This window comes from Mus caroli, unplaced genomic scaffold (genome assembly GCF_978045245.1).
Source record: "Mus caroli unplaced genomic scaffold, Mus_caroli_1 scaffold_2, whole genome shotgun sequence".
Lineage (NCBI taxonomy): Eukaryota > Metazoa > Chordata > Mammalia > Rodentia > Muridae > Mus > Mus caroli.
In genome coordinates, this window is record NW_028227257.1 from 142,064,511 (window position 1) to 142,089,843 (window position 25,333).

Sequence of the window (25,333 nt, forward strand, 5' to 3'; positions counted from 1 at the left end):
AATTCTTGCTGCAGGGATCTGTCAACTCAAGCCTTCACAGGCACTTGAACAAACACATACATACATACATACATACATACATACATACATACAAACAAAATAAAAATTTTAGAAGAACACAGAGCAACTAAAATGCCAGATGTATGTGATCTTTGTTTTGGGTGGTTATTTTTTATTACTTACTGACTTTCTTTTCCCCCCTCCCTCCCTCTTTTCTTTCTCATTTTTTCTCCTCTCCTCCCCTTCCCTCCCTTCCTTTTCCTCTTCTCCTCCCCCCTTTCCTTCCCTTCCCCTTATCTGGAACTCTCTTATGTAGAGCAGGCTGCTTCAAACTCAGAGATCTGCCTGCCTTCCTCTGAGTGCTAAGATTAAAGCTTGTATCATCACGCCTGGCTATTTATTGAATATTTTTATGAAAAGTCTTGAAAACTAATTAAACATTTTTCAGACTATTGGCTTTATATTAAGCAACATAGAAACTTTGTAGAGCTGCTGGCTGAATTGAGGTTAATATCTAATCTAGGATACTTTGTGTTTAAATATTTTCATAAATGTATTTATTAAATTTATTATTTTTATGTGTATGGGTGTTTGCCTAAGTATATAGTTGATAACCTCAAAGGCCAGAGGAAATGTGTCAGATACCCTGAAACTAGAGTTAGGTGGTTATAAGCCCACATATGGATGCTGGGAATCAAACTTGAGTCTTCTAGAAAAGCAACCAGTACTCTTTTATTTATTTATTTATTTATTTATTTATTTATTTATTTATTTATTATATATGAGTACACCTTAGCTGTCTTCAGACACACCAGAAGAGGGCATCAGATCTCATTACAGATGGTTGTAAGCCACTATGTGGTTGCTGGGATTTGAACTCAGGACCTCTGGAAGAGCAGTTAGTGCTCTTAACCGCTGAGCCATCTCTCCAGCCCCCCCAGTACTCTTTAACCAATGAACCATCATTTCTCCAGCCCCTTTGGGTTTAAATACTGATGGTTGACCTAGCTGAAGATTTTTTTTTTGTTTGTTTGGTTGGTTGGTTTTTTGTTTGTTTGTTTTGGTTTTTTTCTTGACAGGGTTTCTCTGTATAGCCCTGGCTGTCCTGGAACTCACTTTGTAGACCAGGCTGGCCTCGAACTCAGAACTCAGAGATTCACCTGCCTCTGCCTCCCAAGTGCTGGGATTAAAGGTGTGTGCCACCACGCCCGGTGATGAAGATTCATTTTTAAAGTAGCCAAATGGCACTTCTTGAGAGAAAAAAAAAAATCAGTGAGAATTTGGTTCAAATGGAATTGTTTACATTCTGCATCACTTTATTTCATTCTCCATCAAAATTCTTCTCTTGTAATCTTTGCTGAGTTCGGTTGTTGTGGAATGGAAGCCCAAAGAAATGAAAATATAGGGGCTAGAGAGGTGGCTCAGTGGTTACTCACAGAGATGTAAATGTTTCCAGAGTCTTTCTGGGCCTCTGGAAATTGTGACAAACAAGAAGTATAAACTCTTCTGTTTGCATCGTTAGTAGAGAGTTCCTGTCACAGTCGGGAGTCTATAGAATTACTTCCAAAGTACTATGCAGGGGGCATTGCTAGAAACGTTTGTGGTTATTTACCTGAGGCTAAATTTTTATTTTGAAAATGATAGAAATGGCCAAGTGGTGGTGGCACACATCTTTAATCCCAGCACTCAGAAGGCAGAGGCAGAGGCATCTCTGAGTTTGAGGCCAGCATATTCTGCAGAGTGAGTTCCAGGACATCTAACGCTACCCAGAGAAACCCTATCTGGAAAAACAAACAAACAAATAAAGGAATAACAACAACCAAAGTTAGGAGTATGTCAGCATGGACATTCTTTAGCTAAAGTGCTACTGTTTCACCTTTTTACTGACTGAAGCTGTAGAGAACCCTAGGGAATGCTTAGTCCCTGACATCATGAGCACGGTGTCATCTAGATGAGATATTCAGCAGATGACAAAGAGAATGACTGAGATGCTGCTGGGAAGATAAGAATCACAGTGTTAACTTTGCCTTGAATGCTAGGAATGCTTCATCTAAACAGATCACAGAAATGCTTGGTAGGATTTTCACTGGGTTTTAAACACGTAGTTGGACCTTCACTAGACAGAGATAGAGCTGAAGGGTGTTGACGGGACAGTCTAGAAAAGGAGTGTGCAGACACTGATGAATAGTGATAGTAACCTCTCAGACAGTTAGTTATCTTCTGTTGAAAATGTATGACAACACTTACTGCATATACAACTTTGTAAGTTAAGGTACATGCAAAAATGCATGTAAAATTGCTGTGTTCTCTCTAGTCATAGCTCTTGGCTTATGCAAAAATAGAACAACTGAACTGTGTTATAGTAGACGTTTCCACATTGAATGAATGCTTGGTTTTCTTTATCATTCCTTTAAAATGACCATAGTTTAAACATGTTGCATGTTTGCAAAAGCAGTATTATATAAGATCAGAGATTTTGGAACACTAACTTTGTAGAATTAGGAAAAATATATATCATCTCTTTCTGTTTTCTTCTCCATAAACTAGAAATACTATGTGCTTCATAGAATGGTTGTGAGAAAATTGCCAATATTATAAACCCCATAACCTCAATTTATAACTTCTGATATCTTTATGCTATTTCAAAATTATCTACATTATTAAAATCAACAAGTGTGCCAACACACTTGGCATGTACACATGTTTAAAAGAAATTATAAATTAATGCTTTACCACTTTGTAAGGATTTCCTCTCTCACACATTTCTTTCTTTTTTTTTTTTTTTGGTTTTTTGAGCCAGGTAGCCCTGGATGTCCTGGAACTCACTCTGTAGACCAGGCTGGCCTCGAACTCAGAAATCCACCTGCCTCTGCCTCCCGAGTACAGGGATTAAAGGCGTGCGACACTACTGCCCGGCTCTCTCACACATTTCACTTCCCTTAATATGTAAAGTGAGAATATAATTGCCAACCTCATTTATTGTGAGGATTAAGATAGGTAACATAATTGAAAACTGTATCTCTCTAAATATTTCACATAAAACCCAGAATTCTGGAAACAAATTTGAGTTAAGTTTAAGAACTCATTCAACATTTTGCTGGGGAGTTGTGTAATAAAATTCTGTTACCTGGTCTCCATTTGGTAGAAATAGCTTAGGAACTGGTGCTGCCAGCCAGTCTTACCCTCTTTGTACATTGACTTGGACAGTGATGGTTCCTGCAAAAGAGCTATTTATACTTCACTAAATTTTGTACTAATTGCAGACACCAGTTATTATGATTACAACTTCTAAAAGAAATTACCAAATGAGGAATTACACAAATATTGAATGACTTTAACCTTTGGAAGTGATCCAGTATGGTTACTCTGAGTCTAGTTTTAAGTTAGGGTGAATAAGTATGTTACTTCAATGCAATGTTCAGAAAGAAGTCTGCTGAATACAGAGTGTCTTCTTCAGTCCTGGGAAGGAGGAAACAGAGCTTCCCAAGCTTATGGTTTGATGGGCCAGCAACATGGCTCCATTGGTAAGAGTGCTTGCTACCACACCTGATATCTGTAGTTCAATCCCTGAAACTCACATGGAAAAAGCCAATTCTTTTAGATTGGCTTCTGATATCTGCACTTGTTTTGTGGCATATATAGTGCTCTCCCCATATACTAATGTGAATGTGTGTATGTGCACACACACTAAGTACAATAAAATTTAAATTTAAAAAGATTGTGCCAAAGTAAGGGTAAAAATTGGAAATTTAAACTCAAGTGGCTGGAGATATGCCCGAGCAATTTGAGCACATACTTCTCCTGCAGTGAGCCTGAGTTCTATTCCCAGCTCGCACAGTGGGGAGCTGATTGCTGCTCCAGAGTGTTCTGACTCCTTTGGCACCCACATGCACATACACGCGCTCCCCCTACCCCACATAATTAAAAGTAATAAATCTTTCATAAATGCAATACTTGCGAACATTTTGTTTGTGATTTGATACAGTAGTTAAAGAGGAAGTTGTTAGGCCAGGCTACCAAGATGGCAGATTGACCCAGCATGAAAGGCAGTTTCTGTTTTTCAAATGGAATATGTACTTCAGTATTTGTCAAAATACTCCAAGGCCCACCTGACTTTTTTTAATCCCACAGTTAAAATTGATTTTATGTGTTTGAGATATTTTGATTTTGCATACTCAAGGGTCTTTTCCTTTTCTTTGTTAAATTAATTTCTAGTCTATCTGTGCTCAGTAAACAGGTCTTCTGAATAACTAACTGTACCAGGGACTGGTCAGCTAAATTGATTAGATAAATTACAAATATAAAGCCATGGGACTGGAGAAGTGACTTGGAGGTTAATAAGAGCACACAGAGGTGGCTGCTTTTACAGAGGACTCCCAGCCCCTCGCTTTCACCGACTCCCTCCCCCATTCCTCTTTCCAGATTCTTCTTGTACATGGCAAGTATAATTTCTATTACTGCTAAGTCCTTGTTCTCTATATTATTTTTCTCTTTCTAAATTCTCCAAGCTAGTCAGACTTCTGACTAGTAGTCTGATGATTTATAAGCTGACTTTACGCCGGGCAGTGTGGCACACACCTTTAATCCCAGCACTCGGGAGGCAGGTGGATTTCTGAGTTCCAGGCCAGCCTGGTCTACAGAGTGAGTTCCAGGACAGCCAGGGCTACACAGAGAAACCCTGTCTCGGGGAAGAAAAAAAAAAAAAAAAAAAAAAAGCTGCTGACTTTACATTCTATATTATAGTGTTAATAGTGGGAAATGCAACTTGGTAGTAATGCAGGATTCTATGCACATTCCCAGACTTAATATTCAGTTTTGTATATATGTATATCCCCAAATAATTCTCATGTAGCCATTTCATAATCATTTCTGAATCTCTAAGCTCGAGATCTTAGTTTTACAGGTAAGGAAACAAACTGAGAAGAGAAATGAAGACCCCCCCCCCCCCCCCGGCCCCAAAGTCATACTTACTTGATTCTGTGGTTTACTTATTAAACACTGCCTTTGTCCCATCCTGAAAAGAATGTTTTGGTCTTGGTTTTTGTTTTTGTGGGGGGGGGGCAGAAGTTTTATAAGGCCTTAATGAGTGTCTGCAAAGTCCATAGCTTTCAAGTGAGTCTTTCTGATAGGTCAAACATCTTAGTCTTAGAGGGGCATGCAGACTAGAGGCAATGGACTATTGGCTTGGACTTGATGTGCTCTTCTGAAGCATTTGACTAAGTAATGCTGAGTGGTGTTGGCTTAAAAACTGTCTATGGTATGAAGTGAGAAGCATCTGTTAAGTGATCAAAAAAAACCCTTTGTCAGTCCTTGGGGCTCTGATTCTTACCAGGTCCTGCTACACTTACTGCTTTTCTCTAATCAAAGGTGACTGATTCCCACTAGATGGATCATTGTAGAATTTGGGGCTGCTCTTGAGAAGATTTTATTTTAATTGGTAATGAGAAGGTAGGGATGGTTTTAATAAAGTTCAAAAACCTTGTACTCCACTCAGCTTGGGCTTTTGGCCAAGTGTCCATCTTCAGGATAGATTTAGTGTCAGCTGCTGCCTTGTGAGTTGAAGGTATTTCAGAAAAGCCAAAGGCATTATGGAAGCCTTTGTATGTTGGCAGGCAAAAGTGGCACTAGAAATCAAGGCCTGACAGGTGTCATTAGCCTGGGAAAAGTGGATTTTGGACACTAATGATGGCTGTTGTCAAGGCTTAGTATGATAAAGCTGGGAAGACAGAGGTTGGTGCTTAATTTGCATAGGAGTGGAATTATAGTTTAGAGAAAATCTGCCAAGAGTTTCCTTTGCCCTGACTATATGTGTCCTTCACCCTGGACTCTTGTCAGAACTTTTTAATGGCTTATGGATTGATACTGGATATAAGGCAGTATGGTTATATCTAGTGCATTTCTCTTTTCGCTTGTTTTCTTGTATAAAACTGAATTTGCATGAGTATACTTTAGGCTAGTGACCTATTCTTTTTATATATAAAGCGATTTTTAATCTTGTGATTTTTTTTTTCAGCACAAGTTTCTTATATGCAAAATGGAAATTTATACATCTCTTTATCACTGAGTTTTTCTGAGAGTTAAATAAGAGATAAACAATTTCTGGCATATAATATCTAAATTTTAGTTACAACTAGTATTATAATAATTTGGCTAAATTTGCAGTGTGCTTGTAAGACTGTCTAAATAAGTGTCTTAGCAGAGAATTACTGTACAGAAAAGCATAGAGTTGAAGCCAGGAGGCCCAGTTTTAATCATGCCACTTGTTACTCAGTTTCCATCCTCATATGAAGAAGCAGGTTATGCCAGTCAGAAACACAAGCAGAGTCTGAAGGTCTCTTGCTGCTGGAAGCATTGTCTGCAGAGCTTTAATTGTCCATAAGTTTGCAGCGGGAATGAAAATGGATAAATTTTAAAATACTTTCATTTGTTTAGACAGATTTTAAAGTTTTGACAATATATCTCAATGTAATAGACCATTACGAAATATCATTGGTGTCCTTCCTGGGTTTGATCCCCAGAATGATAAGATTTAGGTAAAATTTTAAAATATAGTAAATCTGTGTAATTACAGTTAACATAAGTACCCTTGAGCCTTCTCACCCCCAATACTACAAAACAAGTCACTAAACAAAAACATATGTCTAATGTATGTATGTATGTACATGTACTTGTGTATTTTGGCTAGAAGTCAACACTGGATGTCCTTTCCTCTATCAACTTCTTTTATTTGTTTTATTTCATTTTATTGAGACAGGATTTCTCTGTATAACCCTGGCTATCCTGGAAATTGCTTTGTAGACCAAGCTGCCCTTGGACTCAGACTCACAGTGACCTGCCTGCCTCCCCAGTGCAGGGAATAAAGGCGTGCACTACGACTGCCTGGCTTTGTTGTTATTGCTCCTCTATCAATTTTTATTTTATATTTTTGAGTCAGGGTCTCACTGATCTTGGACCTGACCTGATTTGACTAGACTGACTCGCCAGCAATCTCCAAGCCCTGGGTTAGAGATGTGTTTGCTGCACCTGGATTTCTATGTAGGTGCTGGATATCTGAATTTTATGTACTGTGTCTTATTAATATTCATTCATGGGAACTGGAGAAATTACTCAGTGGTTAAAAGGTCATGAGTTTAATTCCAAGCACCCACATGGTGACTGGCTTATAACTGTCTATAGTGAGATTCAGTGTCCTCTTCTGGTATGCAGCTATGCATACAGACAAAATACCCATATGCATAAAATGCATAAAATCCTTTAAAAAATAAGAAAAAATCCATTGTATGGACTTTTTACCTAATCATTATTTTTGCAACATAACTGGCAATTTAGAACACAGCTGTTAAATAAGTTATACAATACTGGGAAGCAATGAAACTCACAGTATACTATCAAAAATTTCAAAGTTTGAACTTTTGTTTAAAAGGCCAAAATTGTTTTTGAAACAAGGTCCTTCTTACCATCTAGCTCTGGTTGACCTCTAACTTATGTGTAGACCAGGTTGGTCTCAAACTCACAGAGACCCCTCTGCCTCTCTGTCCCTAGTGCTAGAATTAAAGGTATACAGTGCCACACCTGGATTAAAAACTTAAGTTTTGACTATTGTTCAGACGGTTCCAACACCCTCTTCTGACCTCTGCAGGCTCTGCATGTATACATGCAGGCAAAACACCTTCACACAAAGTAACTTTTATTTAAAAAAATTTTGATTCAGAATCATGAATTTTTTATATATACAGAAACACCACAAAGATGTGCATATATATAAATGTCTATATGTGTTTACTATACAACTGACTATAATACATACTTTCTTTTTATATGTGAATATTTAGTATAAGTTTTGTCTGTTTGGAGAATTACATGTACATATATTGTAGGGGTTATGTTATATCGAAAGTCTTTGAATTTATAAATTTAAAAAACTAAGTTTTATAAATTCTCATGTTGGGGCTGGAGATGGGTCGAAAATCAGGAGCAATCATGGCACTTTCAGAGGACCAGAATTCATCTCCTAGCACTCAGGAGAGGTGGTTTATAGCCACTATAGCTCCAGTGCTAGTTCTATGCTGCTTGGATTTTTTGTTAACTCCACACAAGCTAGGATTGTCTGGAGAGAATGTCACTTGAGAAGATACTTCTGTCAGAGTGCCTATGGGCAAGTCTGTAGGGCATTTTCTTGATTCATAATTGATGTTGGAGGGTCCAGCTCACTGTGAGGAGGTGCTACCAATGGATCCTGTATAAGAAAGCTGTCTGAGCTTCCTTACACATGAAGAGCAAGCCAGTAAGTAGCATTCCTCCACGGCCCCTCTTTAGTTCCTGCCTCCAGCTTCCTGCATTGGGTTCCATCAATGGGTATATAAGGTAAATAAATCCTTCCCTCACCCGCAAGTTGCTTTTGGTTATGGTCCTTTTACAATAGAAACTTAATTAGAACAGGATTTGACTCTTGCTTCTGGCCTCAGTGGGCCCCTAAGTGCTTATGTATACACACACACTTTTTTTATGGATTAAATATCTTTTTAAAAACTGTTATTAGGAAGTATCTCTGGCACCTTAGACAAGATGAGAATGTAGGTCAGTGCTGACTTAGGTGACACTGCTGCCTTTGTTTATTTTTGTGGTGTTAGAGTTACAGCCAAGGCCTTGTGAGTCCGATTAGATCAGGCCAGACTGCTATATATAGGATATAATCAGTTTGTAGTTTTATCTGTCAATCAGCATTTATAAGTTGTCTGTCATCATAAATACAGTAACTCTTAGGTGAAGATTCATGTTTTCAAAATAAACAGTGATTGAACTGTGGTAGACTGCTAGGAAGCCCTGAGTTTGATTCTTACCACTGAAAACAAAAATGCAAAATAAACTATTCTGAACCAACCAGTTATATAATTGCTAAATTGTTTTCTATAGATTCTGTAAAATTTAAGTGTAACCTCTAAAAGAGTCTAGCAATAGAACTCTTGCCTTCTGTGCTTCATAGAATTTTCAGTGGAAGACTGAAGCCAAAGAGAAAAGGAAGAATTAAGTACTTTCTAAACCACATTAGCTTTCAGCACCTTTTTTTTTTTCTTCCAGGAAGTTCGTAGGACTGAGTCCTTCTTTGAGTCTTGATAAAGCTACATGAGAGATATGAATCTCTCTCCAAATTTCCTATTCAGCTGTATTTCATTATACAGACACTAGTGAATATTTTTGCCGTTAGAAAAATCTTTGCCAGGCATGGTTGAGGAACTAGCCAGGAGTAGTGGTAAACACCTCTTAGTCCCAGTACTTGGGAGGAGGCAGAGGCAGGCAGATATCTGTGAATTTGAGGTTAGCCTGGTCTACATTGCAAGCTCCAGAACAGCCAGGGCTATATAGAGAAACCCTGTCTCCAAAAAAAAAAAAAAAAAAAAAGGAGGAGGAGAGGAATCCTCTTTATTTGTGAACCCGTTGGTTTATACCAACAGGTGCTAAGTTTTAATTTTTAATGAATCTGGCTCTTTGTGAAAGATTTTAGCTTCTAGACATGGGTGCATACTCTTAAACTGGTTGGGAATTTTAAAGACAAAGTAGCTTGTGTAACTGGTAAGGTGGCTCAGTCAGAGGACCTGGGTTAAATATCTAAAACCCTCCATTCTTCATCCATTCATGCATCTTTCGAAATCTCTCCTGGCTGTCTTGGAACTCACTCTGTAGACCTGTCTAGCCTTGAACTCACTGAGTTCTGCTTGCCTCTACCATCATTTCCTCCTCCTCCTTTTTTTTTTTTTTTTTAATTCAGGGCATGGGGAAGAGAGTCAAGAGGGTAATCCAGGCAGAGAAAGGCAGAGAGAGAGTGTAGAGAAGTAGAGTCTATCTATGATCACGTGGAGAGAGAAGAGGGAGGGGAATAGGGAGAGAGCGGGGGCAGGAGAGCAAGAGAGCGCCTCTACCTCTTGAGTACTCAAAATAAAGGCTTGCACTATCATGTCCAGTTTTTGATGAATATATAATATATATATATATATATATATATATATATATATATATATATATATATATAAAGATATGATGGACAAACTTGTAAACTCAGTATCAGAGAGGGGAAAGACATAACAACCACTGGGGCTTGTTATCCAGTTAGGGTGACCAGCTTGGTCAAGTTTTATACCAATGAAAGACACTGTTATTAAAAGAAAATAAATTGAATGGGGCTGAAAGAATGTCACCTGTGACTGTTATTTGACCTCAACATGCAGGTGCATTCACATCCACAAAGAAAATATCACTACATTGGCTTTTTATAGGCTAGGCATGCAGGGAAAACAAAACAAAACAAAACAAAAACCAATCAGATATATGCACCACCACTCCTGGGTTGACTTTTCTCTTACTAACTGATTTAGAAACATATACTGATTATAGTCTATTTTATTGAAGAAACAATTTTAATATAGGTTCCTTAGGGTTTATTTCCCCATTGATTTATTTTCTGTCAGAATCCTTAGTCTCTGTTCTGTCTCATTAGGCATGGGGAGGCTTTGTGCTTTCTAAACATGTACAATTTCTTCCTGTTATGTAGACTTCCTCCTTATAATGAGGTCAGGTTAACTAAAATATATTTGATTAAAGTTGATCAAATATATTTTATGTGATCAAGGAAAACCCAATGATAATAATAATGCCTATTGAAGGTCATTGGGTAGGCAGGATTTGGAGAGGAGGTCAGGGAGGAGCTGTGTAGGCTCCTGAAAAATGTCCATCAGTCCATGGATGTGAATAGTGGTTGTTTATGTGTATACAGATGTGAAAAGCCATCAGATCAACCTTCACATTGTTCACCCTGTCATGTAAATTCTACTTAAAAACTTACCATATTTTTATGAAATTTGAAATATTTTAAAATAACTTTTTAAGAAATCTGGCACGCAGAGAGATCAAGATATATTTTATATTAAAGCCTTTTTTAGTATTTAGAGGATAAAGTCTCATGCATGAGACCTGGATAGACATCCAGTGACAATCTATAGGGGTTTATTCTTCCATCATGTGGTTTCCAGAGCTTGAACTCAGATTGATAGGCTCGGCAGCAAGCACCTTTACCTGCTAAGCCATCTAGCCAGCCATCTCACTCTCTCAATAGCAGTTACTGAAATGTTGGAAGTTAACAGATCCATTGTTGATCCCACCAACCCATAAAACAGCAAAACAACAAAAACCCCAACCTGACATTGAACAGAGTTTCACACTTGCAAAGGGGAGCTCTGGACCACCGAGCTACAGCCTCAATCAGTCCCCAGGCTTGGCTCTTTTAGCTAATTTATTTGTAAGTTCAATTCTGCATGAGTAAAGTCAGATCATTTAGCACCATGAAGCCCCGATTAACCCCCAATTTAAGGGTTCTCTCTTTCATAAGTACATCCCATGTATTCATGTGAAAACTGTTTTGTGGGATGACTGAGATCTTAGGTCAAGTAACTTGTTTATGGGCCTGTGACTGAAGAAAGAAGGGTTCCTCAACATCTCTAGAAAGGTACTTCAGTGTTAAGAGTAGAAATATCAAGGTAATTGTCATTCTTTATAGTTGACTATTTTTACAATTAAATAATCACTATATTGAGACTTTTGTTGTTTGGGTTTTTTGTTGTTGTTTTGTTTTGTCTCTTTTTGTTTTTTGAAGCAGTGTCTTGTGAATTTCAGGATAGTCTTGAATTTGTCATCCTCCTGAGTGCTGGAATTACAACTCTGTACCACCATACCTAGTTTATATATATATATATATATATATATATATATATATATATATATTTATATATATATATATATATATATATATATATATATATATATATGGTATTGGGGCACATGCTCTACCAACTGAGCTTTATCTCTGGCTTAATTTTTTTGTTTTTCAAGAGGATCTTTTGTCAAACAGTGACTTTTTAAAAAATAGTAAATGCTGGCTTCTCCCAAGCTAGTTTCATTGTGGCAGTTGAAGTCAGTAGATCAGTTAGCAAATCAAGACCACTGTGTTTCTTCAAAGCCACACATTTAGGGGTTAGTCTGTAAGGCTCATATATATAGCTCTTCCAACTGTTAGACTTACCCACAGGGTCAGCTAAGGCACACAAAGACAAAAGAGCCCTAGACCAAAGCGACTTGAAGCATTACAAAGGGAGTGGGTGGAAGCTTCAGTCTGCCTTAGGTCTGCAAACATCCTGTTCCTATCACAGGCCTAGGTGCCTTGCTAGGCACTCACAGTCTTTTTCCAGAATTCTTTAAAGGGTCCCCATTAAGGTCACTTAAACTCCTTAGAGGCAGTCTAGTCACTCACTTACTTTTGTGATTGGGTTTCCCCGTATTAGCTCTGTCTGGTCTCTAATTTATAATCCTGAGTGCTAAAATACAGGCATGCTGTACTACAAAAGTTATTTCTTTAGTAACTTGGAAATACTGCTCTGTCCTTTAAAAAGAACCTGGAATGAAATATTTCTTGTAGCATGTAATGAGTATTCATTAAGTTTTTAAAAATTCTTTCTTTTAAACCACATCAGAACCCAAGCTGACTTGGTGATAGGTCCTTACCAGAGTAATGATATAAGAATTTCAGAGTACGGAATGCAGCTGCCAAAGCCCACAGTGTTGCATTTCAGTGCTGCTGAAGTCCTCAAGAGTCACAGCTTGGTGTCTCCCCATATTTACCACATTATCACAGCTTCATTTCACTGCAATAAGGAAAACAAAGGGTCATAAATATGTTGCTTTCCAAAGTAATGGTCCTGGTTTGTCTCTGATGTGCTCCCAAATATTTCATCTGATTAATTCCAAGTTCTTACTATTCTGGATAAATTCTTCAGACTAGTAACTCAGGGCAGTAGTTCATACCTTGTATAATTGTACTTTCCATGTGTATCTTACCCTTTGCATGGGTATATTTAGGTATTCCATGTGCTATATCCCATCCATTTGCTCAGTCATAGACTCTTCCCCCAGAGTAGTTTTTGAGTATGGAATCACACATTTACATACAGGCAGGAGCATCATTTTTTCCTGCTTCCACTGGAGAAAGACTGAAGCTAGGTAAGCACAGAAAGATGTTTTCGATTGAGTCTTGTCCCTGATACTCAGAATTCTGGGTTCCAAGACTTTTGAAGTGCAGACTTACTCTCTTGCTAACCATATTTTTATGACCAAAAGATTCTGGAGTGTGCTCCTTTTGCTGAACAAAGTTACATGCTGGAGTTCCATGAGAGCACGGTAGCAATTAAGAGACAGAGTAATGGGCACACCAAGGGGAGATGCAGCTACTGGGAAATCTCTGATGGGAACAGACAGCTACAGCCCCTTAACCATGCCTGGCTGCTTACATTTTAAACAGAACCTGTTCATTTCATTTCAACATAAGCTAGCCATTATGGGGTCTCTGGCACCTTGCACATAGGGGAAATGCTCCCAAACTAAACACAGCACTTACTACATACCCACTGTGAGGACTACATACTGCTTATAAATACTGGAAATGGGGGTTGGAGAGATGGTTAAGAGCACTGACTGTGCCGAGCATGGTGGTGCACACCTTTAATCCCAGCACTTGGGAGGCAGAGGCAGGCGAATTTCTGAGTTCGAGGCCAGCCTGGTCTACAAAGTGAGTTCTAGAACAGCCAGGGCTACACAGAGAAACCCTGTCTCGAAAAACAAAAAACAAAAACAAACAAAAAAAGCACTGACTGCTGCTCTTCCAGAGGTCCTGAGTTCAATTCCCATCAACCACATGGTGGCTCGCAACCATCTGTAATGAGATCCAATGCCCTCTTCTGATGTGTCTGAAGACAGCTACAGTCTACTCATATACATAAAATAAATACAATACAATACATACATACATACATACATAAATATTATAGATAGATAGATAGATAGATAGATAGATAGATAGATGATAGATAGATAGATAGATAGATAGATAGATAGATAGATAGATAGATACTGGCAATGAATTAAGATTTTTTTCCCCACAGAAGCTACCGTCTGGGTGAAACATTGCTTCTGAAGCAGATAATTATACTAAGTGTATTTGCTCATGTAGTTTAGTATTTTGTTTACTTTGTAAATCAGCTAACAGCAGCCAGTCTACAGGACTGACCCCTTAAGAACAAGTATGGGATTTCTTGTTAATTCCTAAATATACAAATTTGCTTGCATTTTGCCTCTTTATCCAACTGTTCTGATTTGCCCAGGATTGACAATTTGTGGAGTGTCACAACTGTAAAAACAAGTATAATACAGGAAGGCATTTCTAAGACATAAGCTTCCAGAATTGATCATTCTAGTCTAAATAATGTTTTCTTTATCTAAGAAAGATCTGAGCATGTACTTGGAGTTGTAGCTGTTTGGTTTGTCAAGCTCTTATAAGGTGAGCATGAGAAACAATGGTTACTTTCTGGCTATGGCATGCAGGCCTCCTTTTTTCGAATTTGTACACATGTAAAGCAGATCTAGAAAGTACATAGGGGCTGGAGAGATGGCTCAGTGATTAAGAGCACTGACTGCTCTTCCAGAAGTCCTGAGTTCAATTCCCAGCAACCACATGGTGGCTCACAACCATCTGTGATGGGATCTGATGCCCTCTTCTGGTGTACATGAAGAGAATGACAGTGTATACATAACGTAAATAAATATGTCTTTTTAAAAAGAGTACGTACAATATGACACACTTGTATCATTTAGCATACAGACATTAAGTTAAAAAAATAAACCAAGTTAATACTAGGTGGTAGTGGTAGAATACATTGACTACATTTACAGGGGGAATAAAATGACTGGGAGGCCACAGGTTAGCAGTAGTCTCAGCTGTCAGTAACATTCTGTATCTGGATTTAGAGGTTGAATTTCCACATGTGTTCATTTTGCAAAGCAATGTATTGTGATTTATACATTTGTAGCATATATATCTACTGTATTTTGACATGAGTAAAATATCTTTCTTTTTTTTTTTTTTTTAAAGCCAGGCAGCAATTTGGTTAAAAGGTTGAGCTAAAGTGTTGGGGTCAAGGGCTTGTTAAACTAGGCTCTGGGCTGGTGTCTGAACTGTTTGTGTCAGGAGAACAGTATGGTTGTAAGAGAGAGACTTAGTAGAGTTTCACACACGTACATATCATACTTGCTTTTTTTTTTTTTTTTTTCCTTTTAGTGGTTGTCTGGGAAAGGAACTTGGGGCCTTGGGCACACAAGATAAGCATTTTACCACGAAGCTACCCTAGCCCAAGGTTATACTTTTTTTCTAAGTCACATTTCGAGTTATTTTTTATATTTTAAATGTTCTGTTTATTTAAAGAAAGAATGGCTGTGTCGAGGAGATGTTAAGTAGCATGATGAGTAATAGGGTAGATGTTTGAGACCATGTTAAATTTTATGGTACCCTGTAAATCAGATCCCATATAGTTATTCATTTTATAACTAGGGGCAAGGCAAAGGCATTTTACAGAGATTAGTTAGAACAAAATGCCTCCCTTTCTTCCTACCTTCTTACTTTCTTGTTCATACCACAAACAAACTTCCCTTTTCATCCGTTTTGTTTTGTTTTAAGGCAGGATTTCTCCAGGTAGCCCTGGCTGTCATGGAACTAGCTCTATAGATCAGACCAACCTCAAACACAGATTTGTCTGCCACCTGAGTGCTGAGATTAAAGGCATGCACCACTATGTCTGGCTGTATAATGAACTCCAAAATGAAATTAAATTCACTTTTTAAAAAAATAATTTAAAATTTTTAATTATGTCTATGTATGTACAGGTGCCTATGGAGTCCAGAAGAGAACATCAGATCCCCTGGAGTTAAGAGTTACTGACATTTGTGAGACACTTGATATGGGTGTGTTGGTAACTGAACTCAGGTCCTTTGCAAAAGTAGTATGTGTTCTTGATTCCTTGGCCATCTCTGCAGCCCCTGAAGTCAGTCTGTCAGTACACGCTTAGTGAAATACTGCATTGTGGCTGGGGTTTTTCATAGCTTGACCCCAACAGGCCTTTTCAACCTCTTTTCTCTGAACTTAAGCAAAGCCTGAGTTTGATTTCTTAAATTCACAATTTGATCTGTCACGTAAGTGCTTTCATTTATAATGTAAGTGTCTGAGAATCTCTCCTTTCCTCCGCAAAGTCTACTTGCCTTTCAATCTCATTGCAGCCATCCTGTCTTCAAAGTTGTCTTTGAGTAGAAGATGAAGTGTTTTAGTTTGTGCCTCCCACATCCTAGAAGTTTCTTGGCAGTGTCCATAATCACTTTTGTCTCTTACACTAGACTGAGAGCTCTTTGTGAGGATTTTGAAGGCATTACTGTCCTTCGCATGCTACAGAGTAGGCATTCGGTGACTTTTAAAATATTTTAAAGTCAAGAGTTTATACATTTGCAGCTCAAGCTGACTCCAAACTTGTGTCAGTCCTTTATCAACTAAGTGTTGATTAAGGCTGTACCTCCATTGCCTAGCCTCAGTGACTGTTTGAATAAATTATACTATGATGAAAGTTCAATAAGCAAGTGCCTGAATGAAATGACTTCCTGAAGACATGTGAACAGATCATTTGCCTTCTAGCCATAAGTGATGACCAGTATAGTCCTTGTTCCTGTGTATTCACTAGTAAACTTGGAGTTCTATTTAAACCCGATAAAGAAGAGAGATGGTTCAGTAGTTAAGAGCACAGGCTGCTTTCACAGAGGACGCCAGTTCAAATCCCAGCACCCACATGGTGACAGCTCACAACTGTCTGTGACTGTAGTACTCACGGATTTGGCATGTTCTTCTGACCTCCATGACCAGGCCTGAATGTTATACACACATGTACATGCCATCCAAACACTCATAAAATTAAAAATTTTAAAGGGAACAAACAAAGGAGAAGAGGACAAATAATAATTGAACATTGTATTGGTTATATGATAGACACTGTGTCACTAGAAGACTCATGTAGCTATATGAGTAACAGTATTTTCTGATTTTTTTTTTTTTGGTGTGGCTGAGATAACATATTTAGTAATCTTTAGTTAAAATTTAGTAATAAAGCTTTGATTTAGTTTACCTTAGCTTCTTTTCTTTACAATTTGCTATTGGCCTCAAATTAAGGATGCTATTTATTGAGTAATGTGTTTAAAAAATTAACTATAAATTTTTAGGTTGTATTTTAAGGTAGAAAAAGGGTCTTTAACATTATGTTAATGATGCTGGGCGGGGGGTTCCACACTTTAAATCCATTACTCTGGAGGCAGAGCCGGCCAACTTTTGAGTTCAAAGCCAGCCTGGTCTACAGAGTATATCTTACAGGACTACACAGAGAAACCCTGTCTCAAAAAAAAAAAAAACAATAAATAAATAAACAAATAAGTAAATGTGCTAATGATTTTTGCTTCTCTGTTTACAAATGCCTTTTATACTCAACATCAATGTTACTGTTAAAGATATTATAAAATTTAATTAATAATAAAATATTCTAACTGTATTAACAGGATGGAATATTTTTTGCTATTTCAGAAAGTACTGAATACAGTTCTTTAAATTAGACTACTGCTTATACTTTGATAATTTTTTTAAAAAAAATCATATATTTAATATTTGAGTACACTGTCACTTTCTTCAGACACACCAGAAGTGAGTATCCAATCCCATTACAGATGGCTGTGAGCCACCATGTGGTTGCTGGGCATTGAACTCAGGACCTCTGGAAGAGCACTTGGTGCTCTTAACTGATGAGTCATCTCTCCAGCCCCCCACTTTGATAAATTTTAAAAGTGATTATATAGTTCTTTTCCAAGACTTGAAGCCAAATCAATCAATCAGTAAATAATATCTGATTATTTTTTAAAGTTCCATGCATAATTTAAACGCTATACTTGCTGACATCTATATATCTATTTTCATCATATGTGGAAATGTCTTGTATAGTTTCATATATCCGGTCTTTAGCAGGAACAAAAGGAAATGGGCTAATAGGTTGTTCTTCTAAGCCATAGAAAAACAAATTGGATAGTGAAATGAACAGTTCTAGAGCTAGATATCTAAGTTTGAATTTGGATGATAGCAGGTAAGTCATTTCTTTCAGAACCTTGGAATCTTCATCAATAAGATACGCTGGTAGCAGGGTCTTTCTGAGTGACTTTGGTTATTAAGTAGAATGTTTACAAGAGCACCACACACTGCTGGACACATGGTAAACTCTTCATAAATGGCCTTTACTACTTGTGGGGGCTAAACATATGCAGATGTCAGAGTCCTCAAGCTAGTGTAACTCTTGAAGAGGACCCTGACTTCCCACTGAGCTGGGCAGCCTCTGTGTCTGGAGCCTGTGGACACTGTGGTGATTCCTCTTAACAGTAGTACATGTGCTCCAGCGTTTGCAGTAAAGCTGAAACCTTTTCTGACAAGAAGTCACTCTCAGAAGGCATAAGCAGGATTTATAGGGAAAAATCACAAAAAAAAGAAAGAAACTATGAAGCTAATTTTATTCTTTTTAAAGGAGTTTTTTTAATTATTTATTTTATTTTATGTATGAGTGCTCTATTTGCATATACACCTGTATGCCAGAAGAGGGCATCAGATCCCAGTACAGATGGTTGTGAGTCACTATGTGGTTCCTGGGAATTGAACTTAGGACCTCTGAAAGAGCAGTGCTCTTAACTGCTGAGCGATCTCTTCAGCCCCCTAAAGGACACCCCCCCCATTAACATTTAATTTCTCTTGACTATAGGTACTTGTATAAACATGATACACTGTTAAAAGGCCATGTGAATGAAACCTATTTAACTAGGTTGTGTTGAATTATTTTTCCTCAAGAAACTCTGATTTTAAAAATTATGTATAAACATCATTAATACAATCTCTTTTTAGCTGTTGGCAGGGATATAGTATTTTAACAGTTAAACAAGGAAAAGGTTGATTTTGGGGTGGGGGTGTTCAAGGCAGGGTTTCTCTGTATAGCCCTGGCTGTCCTGGAACTCACTCTGTAGACCAGGCTGGCCTCGAACTCAGAAATCCGCCTGCCTCTGCCTCCCGAGTGCTGGGATTAAAGGCGTGCGCCACCATGCCTGGCTTTTTTGGGGGGTGGGGGTGGGGTTAAAAAGGTTTTCACGATAGGGTTTCTCTGTTTAACAGTCCTACAACTCAATCTGTAGGTCAGGCTGGCCTCAAACCACCATGCCTGGCTAGATTGAATAATTTGAGAGGATACTAAGGCCAGCTCTTTTGAAGATTTTTTTTTTTTTCTGGGCAGGGTGTGGTGGCACACACCTTTAACCCAGCTCTAGGAGGCAGAGGCAAGTGGACCTCTGTAAGTTTGAGGCAGACCTGGTCTACATAACATACCAAGTCCCAGGCCAGTCAGAGCTGTAAAGTAAGAACTTGTTTCAAAAACAAAAAGAGGGGACAGAGAAATCCTGCCCTGTATCCTGTGCCTCTGCCATAATTTTTAAGGTAACTAAGTTTCTTTCAGTATATTTGCCAGATTGTTTCACCTCTTGAAGAAAACAAAACAAAAGCAAAATCCACATAATTGGATCTTTGTATGTGTGTGATAGCCTACATAGCCTAGGTTGGTTTCAGTAGCCTTCTGCCTCAACTGCCCAAGTCTAGATACTTGCAGTTCCTGCTGATAATTAGTCTTTATCAGTGAGACAAACGTATTTGGAAACCCAAGTTCTAGAAGCAGCAGGTAGCTGGGATGTGAATTCTGTGGATTATAAGTGTTTCTCTTAGGAGTAGCAGGTTCTGTAGAGATAATATTGTACTATTTTCATCATGATTAGCAGCAGCTTCATTGTGTATTCCTGTGATGACAGAGTAAATTCCAGTTGAAAGAAGGATTAATAATCGTTCCATACTTTGTAGGCATTAGTGATTCTGGTTTATACCCCAAGCCTTCACAGTAACCCCGCAACGATTCTAGCTACCTTACAGTTGTAGCTGTATCTTACATACTATTGATAACCAAGAGGCAGCTTAGTTATGGGTTGAATGCTAACCACCAGTACAGTCATGATGAACTTATTGAGTGTCATTAAAGGAAATAGTTAATGTAGGAACATGGTCTTTGGGAAAGCAGAATGGGGATGACAAGGAAATACATGTCACATTTGATGTTCTAGAATATCATAGAATCCTACCAGAACATCTCTCCCTGCCTCCCCAGATCACTTATATTTCATCCTGTCCAGAAATTTTTTTATATTTACATGTCCATCAAAGGTTTTGTATATATGGAGATTTTGTACGAGATAGTGATTTACCACAGATCTGATTAATGTTCATTGTAAAGCCAGCCTATAGGTATTTCATCAAATTATTTCATTTCCTTAATAGCTTTAATGAGTCTAGTGAGATATATAGTTTAGCTTAATTTTTGCTTGAATCAGTTGTAGCTAAGAATATATATTTCATTATTTTATGAATTTTTTTAATCCAACACGTGGCAAAACGGTGCCTCCAAATCACTGGACTTGTTCTCAAAGTTTCTAAGCTCAACTCCCTACCATTTTTTGAATGATATAAATTCTAGCTTTTGATAGCTTTTGATTATCCAGGTTTATAGCTGCTTTGCTCCATGAAGGCAGGTGATATTTGTTTTATTTTTAAAATTTTCTGCACTATTTAGTCTTTTATTGTTGCCATTGTTCGTATTTTGAATTGTCTGGAACTTAAGAGGCTGACCTTGAACTCACAGATATCCTACAGCCTCTGCTTCCTAAGCACTAAGATAAAAGGCGTGCGACACCACACCCAGCCCACTATTCAGTCTAAGTTGAACAGTATATATGATGCATATTACTTAGTATTAATTAGATTCATCATGTTAATGAGGATACAGATCCTTTGCTCTGGTTATTTTCAGGGAGTTGTGAAGAAGTAAGGGAGTATCACATCTTAGATATGCCTATTTCTGTTAGAAAAACAACCTTTTAAGAGAGCCTACTACACCGTGTTATCTCTCTTACCATTTTATTTGCTTTAGAAAATCTCCTGCTGTGCATGTTCTGAAAGGTTCGTGTTGCAGACCTGCCTTTTGCCGTCACTCAGCGTTAGTCAAGGACACCTGTTACTTCTTACTGCTGCTGAGTTGTTTTCAACTTGACATGTATCCACAGATGCAGTTGGGAAATACTTTGCATAGGAATTCTTTGTATGTAGCTTTGATTTTTTAAAAGACAGAAATTTCCATGCATGCAGTTGGCTACTTTAGTTTCTTTACCATGGGCTGTATGTACTTTAGGACATGTATTTATTATAATTACTAAGAAGAATCTATAGAAAAATGTTCTATAAGAGTCTTTAGAAAATGGCATCTGTTAAAGGAAAAGATTCTTTGTTCTGGTATTCTGGAAGCAGGCAGTAATATTATACATTTAAGTCTAGCTTGGGTTATGTAGAAAACTCCAGGCCAACCCAATTCATAGTGAGATATTGTTTGGGGAAAAAGATCTATTTATTATTAGATCTACTTAGATCTAATAATAGTACTATACTTGTTTCAACAATAACATTAGATCTACTTAGATCTAATAATAGTACTATACTTGTTTCAACAATAACATTGCATTACATTATTGCAACCTGATACCCAATGGTATCTTACAACTGTCTGTAACTCCAGTTCTAGGAAATCTAACACATTCTTCTCTGAAGGCACTGCACACATGTGCATATACATACATGCAGACAACATCACTCATACATGTATATATTTAAAATCTGATATCCTACCTCACTTTTCAAATAAGCTTTGTGTATTAATTCAGCTACTTCATCTAGTCTTTTTCTCTAAGATTTTAAATACCTATGCAATGTTGAGTATTCTTACATTCGAGCATTTAATTTTGAACAGAGAATACTAGGTGCTATAAGCAGGGTGGAACAGTTCTGTTTTCATTCTCTGTACCCAGGAAAGGTGTCAGATATTGATCTGGCCTTAAAGCCTTTAGAAGTTAGGAGAGAATTTGTTTTCCATGTGCCAGAACCAGTATTAGGTGTTTCATATTTGTGATTCTTGAACCTTAAAGCAGTCTTGCAGGTGACAGTATTTCTGTTTTATTGATGCAGACTCTGTGATTGAGGGGAAAGGGACTTGTTCAATACCCATTGTATATAAGTGGTAGAGCCAGAATTCTGACATATGTCTACCAACCCTGATATATATTTCTTGCACTAAGGAGGTTTGGTATTGGTTGGTTGAGAAAAGGTATCACAGTCTAAGAATCTCATCAGATAATTTTGTTGATAGATTTGGGGTTAAAATTTGTGGTCAAAGTAGAAGTCACTTGGCATGCTGTTCTGTTTTTCTTATTGTTTATCACCAAAGCTTTGAGAGGAGGTACTACTCATTGCATTCAGTCTTAACAATAAACTAAGTTCAAATAGCCTTTTCTAGTAGAATGAGATGGCTCAGTGGATAAGGATATTTACCAAGTCTGACAACCTGAGTTCAGTTCTCAAACCTTCATGGGAGATGGGAGAACTGACTCCTTACGAGTTATCCGCTGATATTTATATGCATGAGGGCTCAGGCTCTCTGAAAATAATAAGTAAATCTAATACAATAGAGTTTCCTTTATTCTTGAACAGGTGTCAGGTTCCCAATATTTGTATACTTGTTGACATTTCTTGACAAATTAGTCTTCTTTTGGCTACAGAGTATTTATATAAGTGGGCACACATGTACATGTGTGCAGAGGTCAGAGGTTGACAACCCGTACCTTCTTTATTCACTTTCCACCTGGTTTCTATGATAAGATCACCTCCTGAACCTGGAACTCACTAATTTGCCTAGGCAGGGTTGGGTGACAAGTCACTGTTTACATATCACTGGGGTTCAGGACTCAAATCCTTGTGCTTACATAGTAAGCATTTTATGACTGAGCAAGCTCTTTAGTCTTCTGGCCTTCATTTAATGCCTACAATCTGTAAATTCAAAGCTCTGAACACATAGAGACTGTGCTGGTTATTTGAACCAAATAGGATCTGAGATTTTCCTAAAGTAAGTCACTTCCTCCTCTGCCACACAGTCTGCATTAATAAAACAAAAATATTAATGCCACCCTGCAAGACTGTTTTAAGACTTAAAAATCACAAATGTCACCTGCATTTAGTGGCTTAGAAAAGTTGCCCAGCACCCATATGCTTTCATCACTTAGCTGACATGGCCAGGGTAATTGCTTTTAAAGACTTGCTTCATGTTCTGAATAATATCTGTTTAGAAGGAGTTACATTGTAAAGATTTAAAGGGAAAATGTAGTAAATAATTGCTGTCCCTTTTGTGTTTGGCATATTATTAGATGCTTTATTTTGGACTCTTTTGTATTTCCTGTTCCATGACTATTTATTTGTTTTGCCAGTAAGTTTGGGAGCAGTGAATTAATTTGCCTGTAGCAACTATTATGAAAGTGAATGTTAGTAAAGTCACCCAGGTCTGACTGATCCAACAACCAGTGCTCTGTTACTCTATGCTTAATCTAAAACAATGGTAATGGAAGAGAAACTATTGATTTATCTCAAATCTTTGGAAAGAACTTCTGTGGCTCATTTGACTTTGACCACTACCCCCTTCTGCCACTATTCTCTTTATATTTTTCATAATTGTAGTTTTCATTGTAAACCAAGTAAAGAAAATGGATCTGGACCGTCTGCCTTATCATTGGTTCCAAGATTTTTTTTTTAAAGATTTATTTATTGGCCGGGCGTGGTGGCGCACGCCTTTAATCCCGGCAGAGGCAGAGGCAGAGGCAGGCAGATTTCTGAGTTCAAGGCCATCCTGGTCTACAAAGTGAGTTCCAGGACAGCCAGGGCTATACAGAGAAACCCTGTCTCGAAAAACCAAAAAAAAAAAAAAAATTAATTAATTTATTTATTATATATAAGCACACTGTAGCTGTCTTCAGACACACCAGAGAGGGCATCAGATCTCATTACAGATGGTTGTGAGACACCATGTGGTTGCTAGGATTTGAACTCAGGACCTCTGGAAGAGCAGTCAGTGCTCTTAACTGCTAAGCCATCTCTCCAGCCCTGTTTTTTAAAAAGCTATGTATAAAATGTCCTTTTACTGTTTTGTCATGCATGCCATTGTACTTGTACCTAAAGATTTTGTGCATGTGTCCAACTGTATGTGTAGTTAAAGACAACGTGTATGGCATAAGAATATCTTAGATCACTTTTGTACAGTGACCAGTGGTGATGGAAGTACCTTCTATCTGGGTCATCCAGCATAATAACCTGTAGTTACATGTGCCTATTGAGGGGTTGAAATAAGGCTAGTAGGGATGAAGAATTGAAATTTTCTTTTCTTTTATGTAAGTCAAAATATTGGACAGTGCACAGATAGAGGTAGTATGTGATATGTGGCTTTTGACTAGCAGTGATAGAAGTTGAGGAAGCTTAGTCATTGGTAGCCATATGAAACCTGGCATGTGTCCAACTCAAAACCTTTTTATCATGAGATATAACTGAGCAGTTCATGTGTCCAAAGCAATTTTTGATTGTTTGAGATCTTGGGTATGATGCTATTTATTGCTTGGTTTTCCTCATAGATCACAGAACCAAAACCAACCAACCAACCAAAAAACAAATACAACTTCTTTTTGCAAGGATCTCCTATTCCTACTGGATGGAGTGGATACCAGTCTGGCCTGTTGATACTCAGATTTCACCACAAGGCTCTGAATAGGAACCATAGATCCTTTCTTTTTTTTTTTTTTTTCTTATTAATTGAGATTGGAGAATTATCTGCCCTGTTCCTTTTAGAATTCACATTAATATTTTTTTAAAAATTTCATGACAGATACAGATTATTATAATTTGTTAATCCAGAAAAGAAGATATGATTTTTCTTTTGTTTCCAAAATTAAGTACATGGGACTTTGATTTTAAATTGGCAAATACAACCTAAAACAAAAGTTTTCTGTGTTAGGCTAGTTTTAAACTGTGTCTTATAAGAAAACTTCGTTTGAAATTTAATAATAAATCTTATATGTTATCTTGGAGAAAAAAATAATTTCTATAGAGTTTTGGTACATTTAATTTAGGTTTGAATGGTTTTATGAAATAAATTTAAAAGGATACCAACTTTATTATGTTCTACTTATGATAGTAGGCTTTATTTATCAAATGCTCCTCTCCTTTCTATAGGAGCAGACCAAGCAACCGCACACTGTGGATACTTTAGAACTGCTGACTGTTCCAGGGCTTTGAATGAAGTATTCTGTAGTGCGAAAAGAGAGCACACTGGACTCGTGACTTTATGTACTTTAACAATACAGCTTTTATGGCACTGGAGGTGGTTAAAATGCTAGAGTAGCCCTTAACCATGGCATCTCGGATCTCCGTGCTGCCCTTTTCTCT

The 25,333-nt window shown here is 37.6% G+C and overlaps 1 protein-coding gene across 4 annotated transcripts in view; it reads left to right on the forward strand.

The window, feature by feature from the left end:
• Positions 1-25,333, forward strand: part of Nr6a1 (nuclear receptor subfamily 6 group A member 1) — a 193,429-nt gene that overhangs the window by 76,455 nt on the left and 91,641 nt on the right. The gene's annotated exons all lie outside the window — the stretch shown is intronic.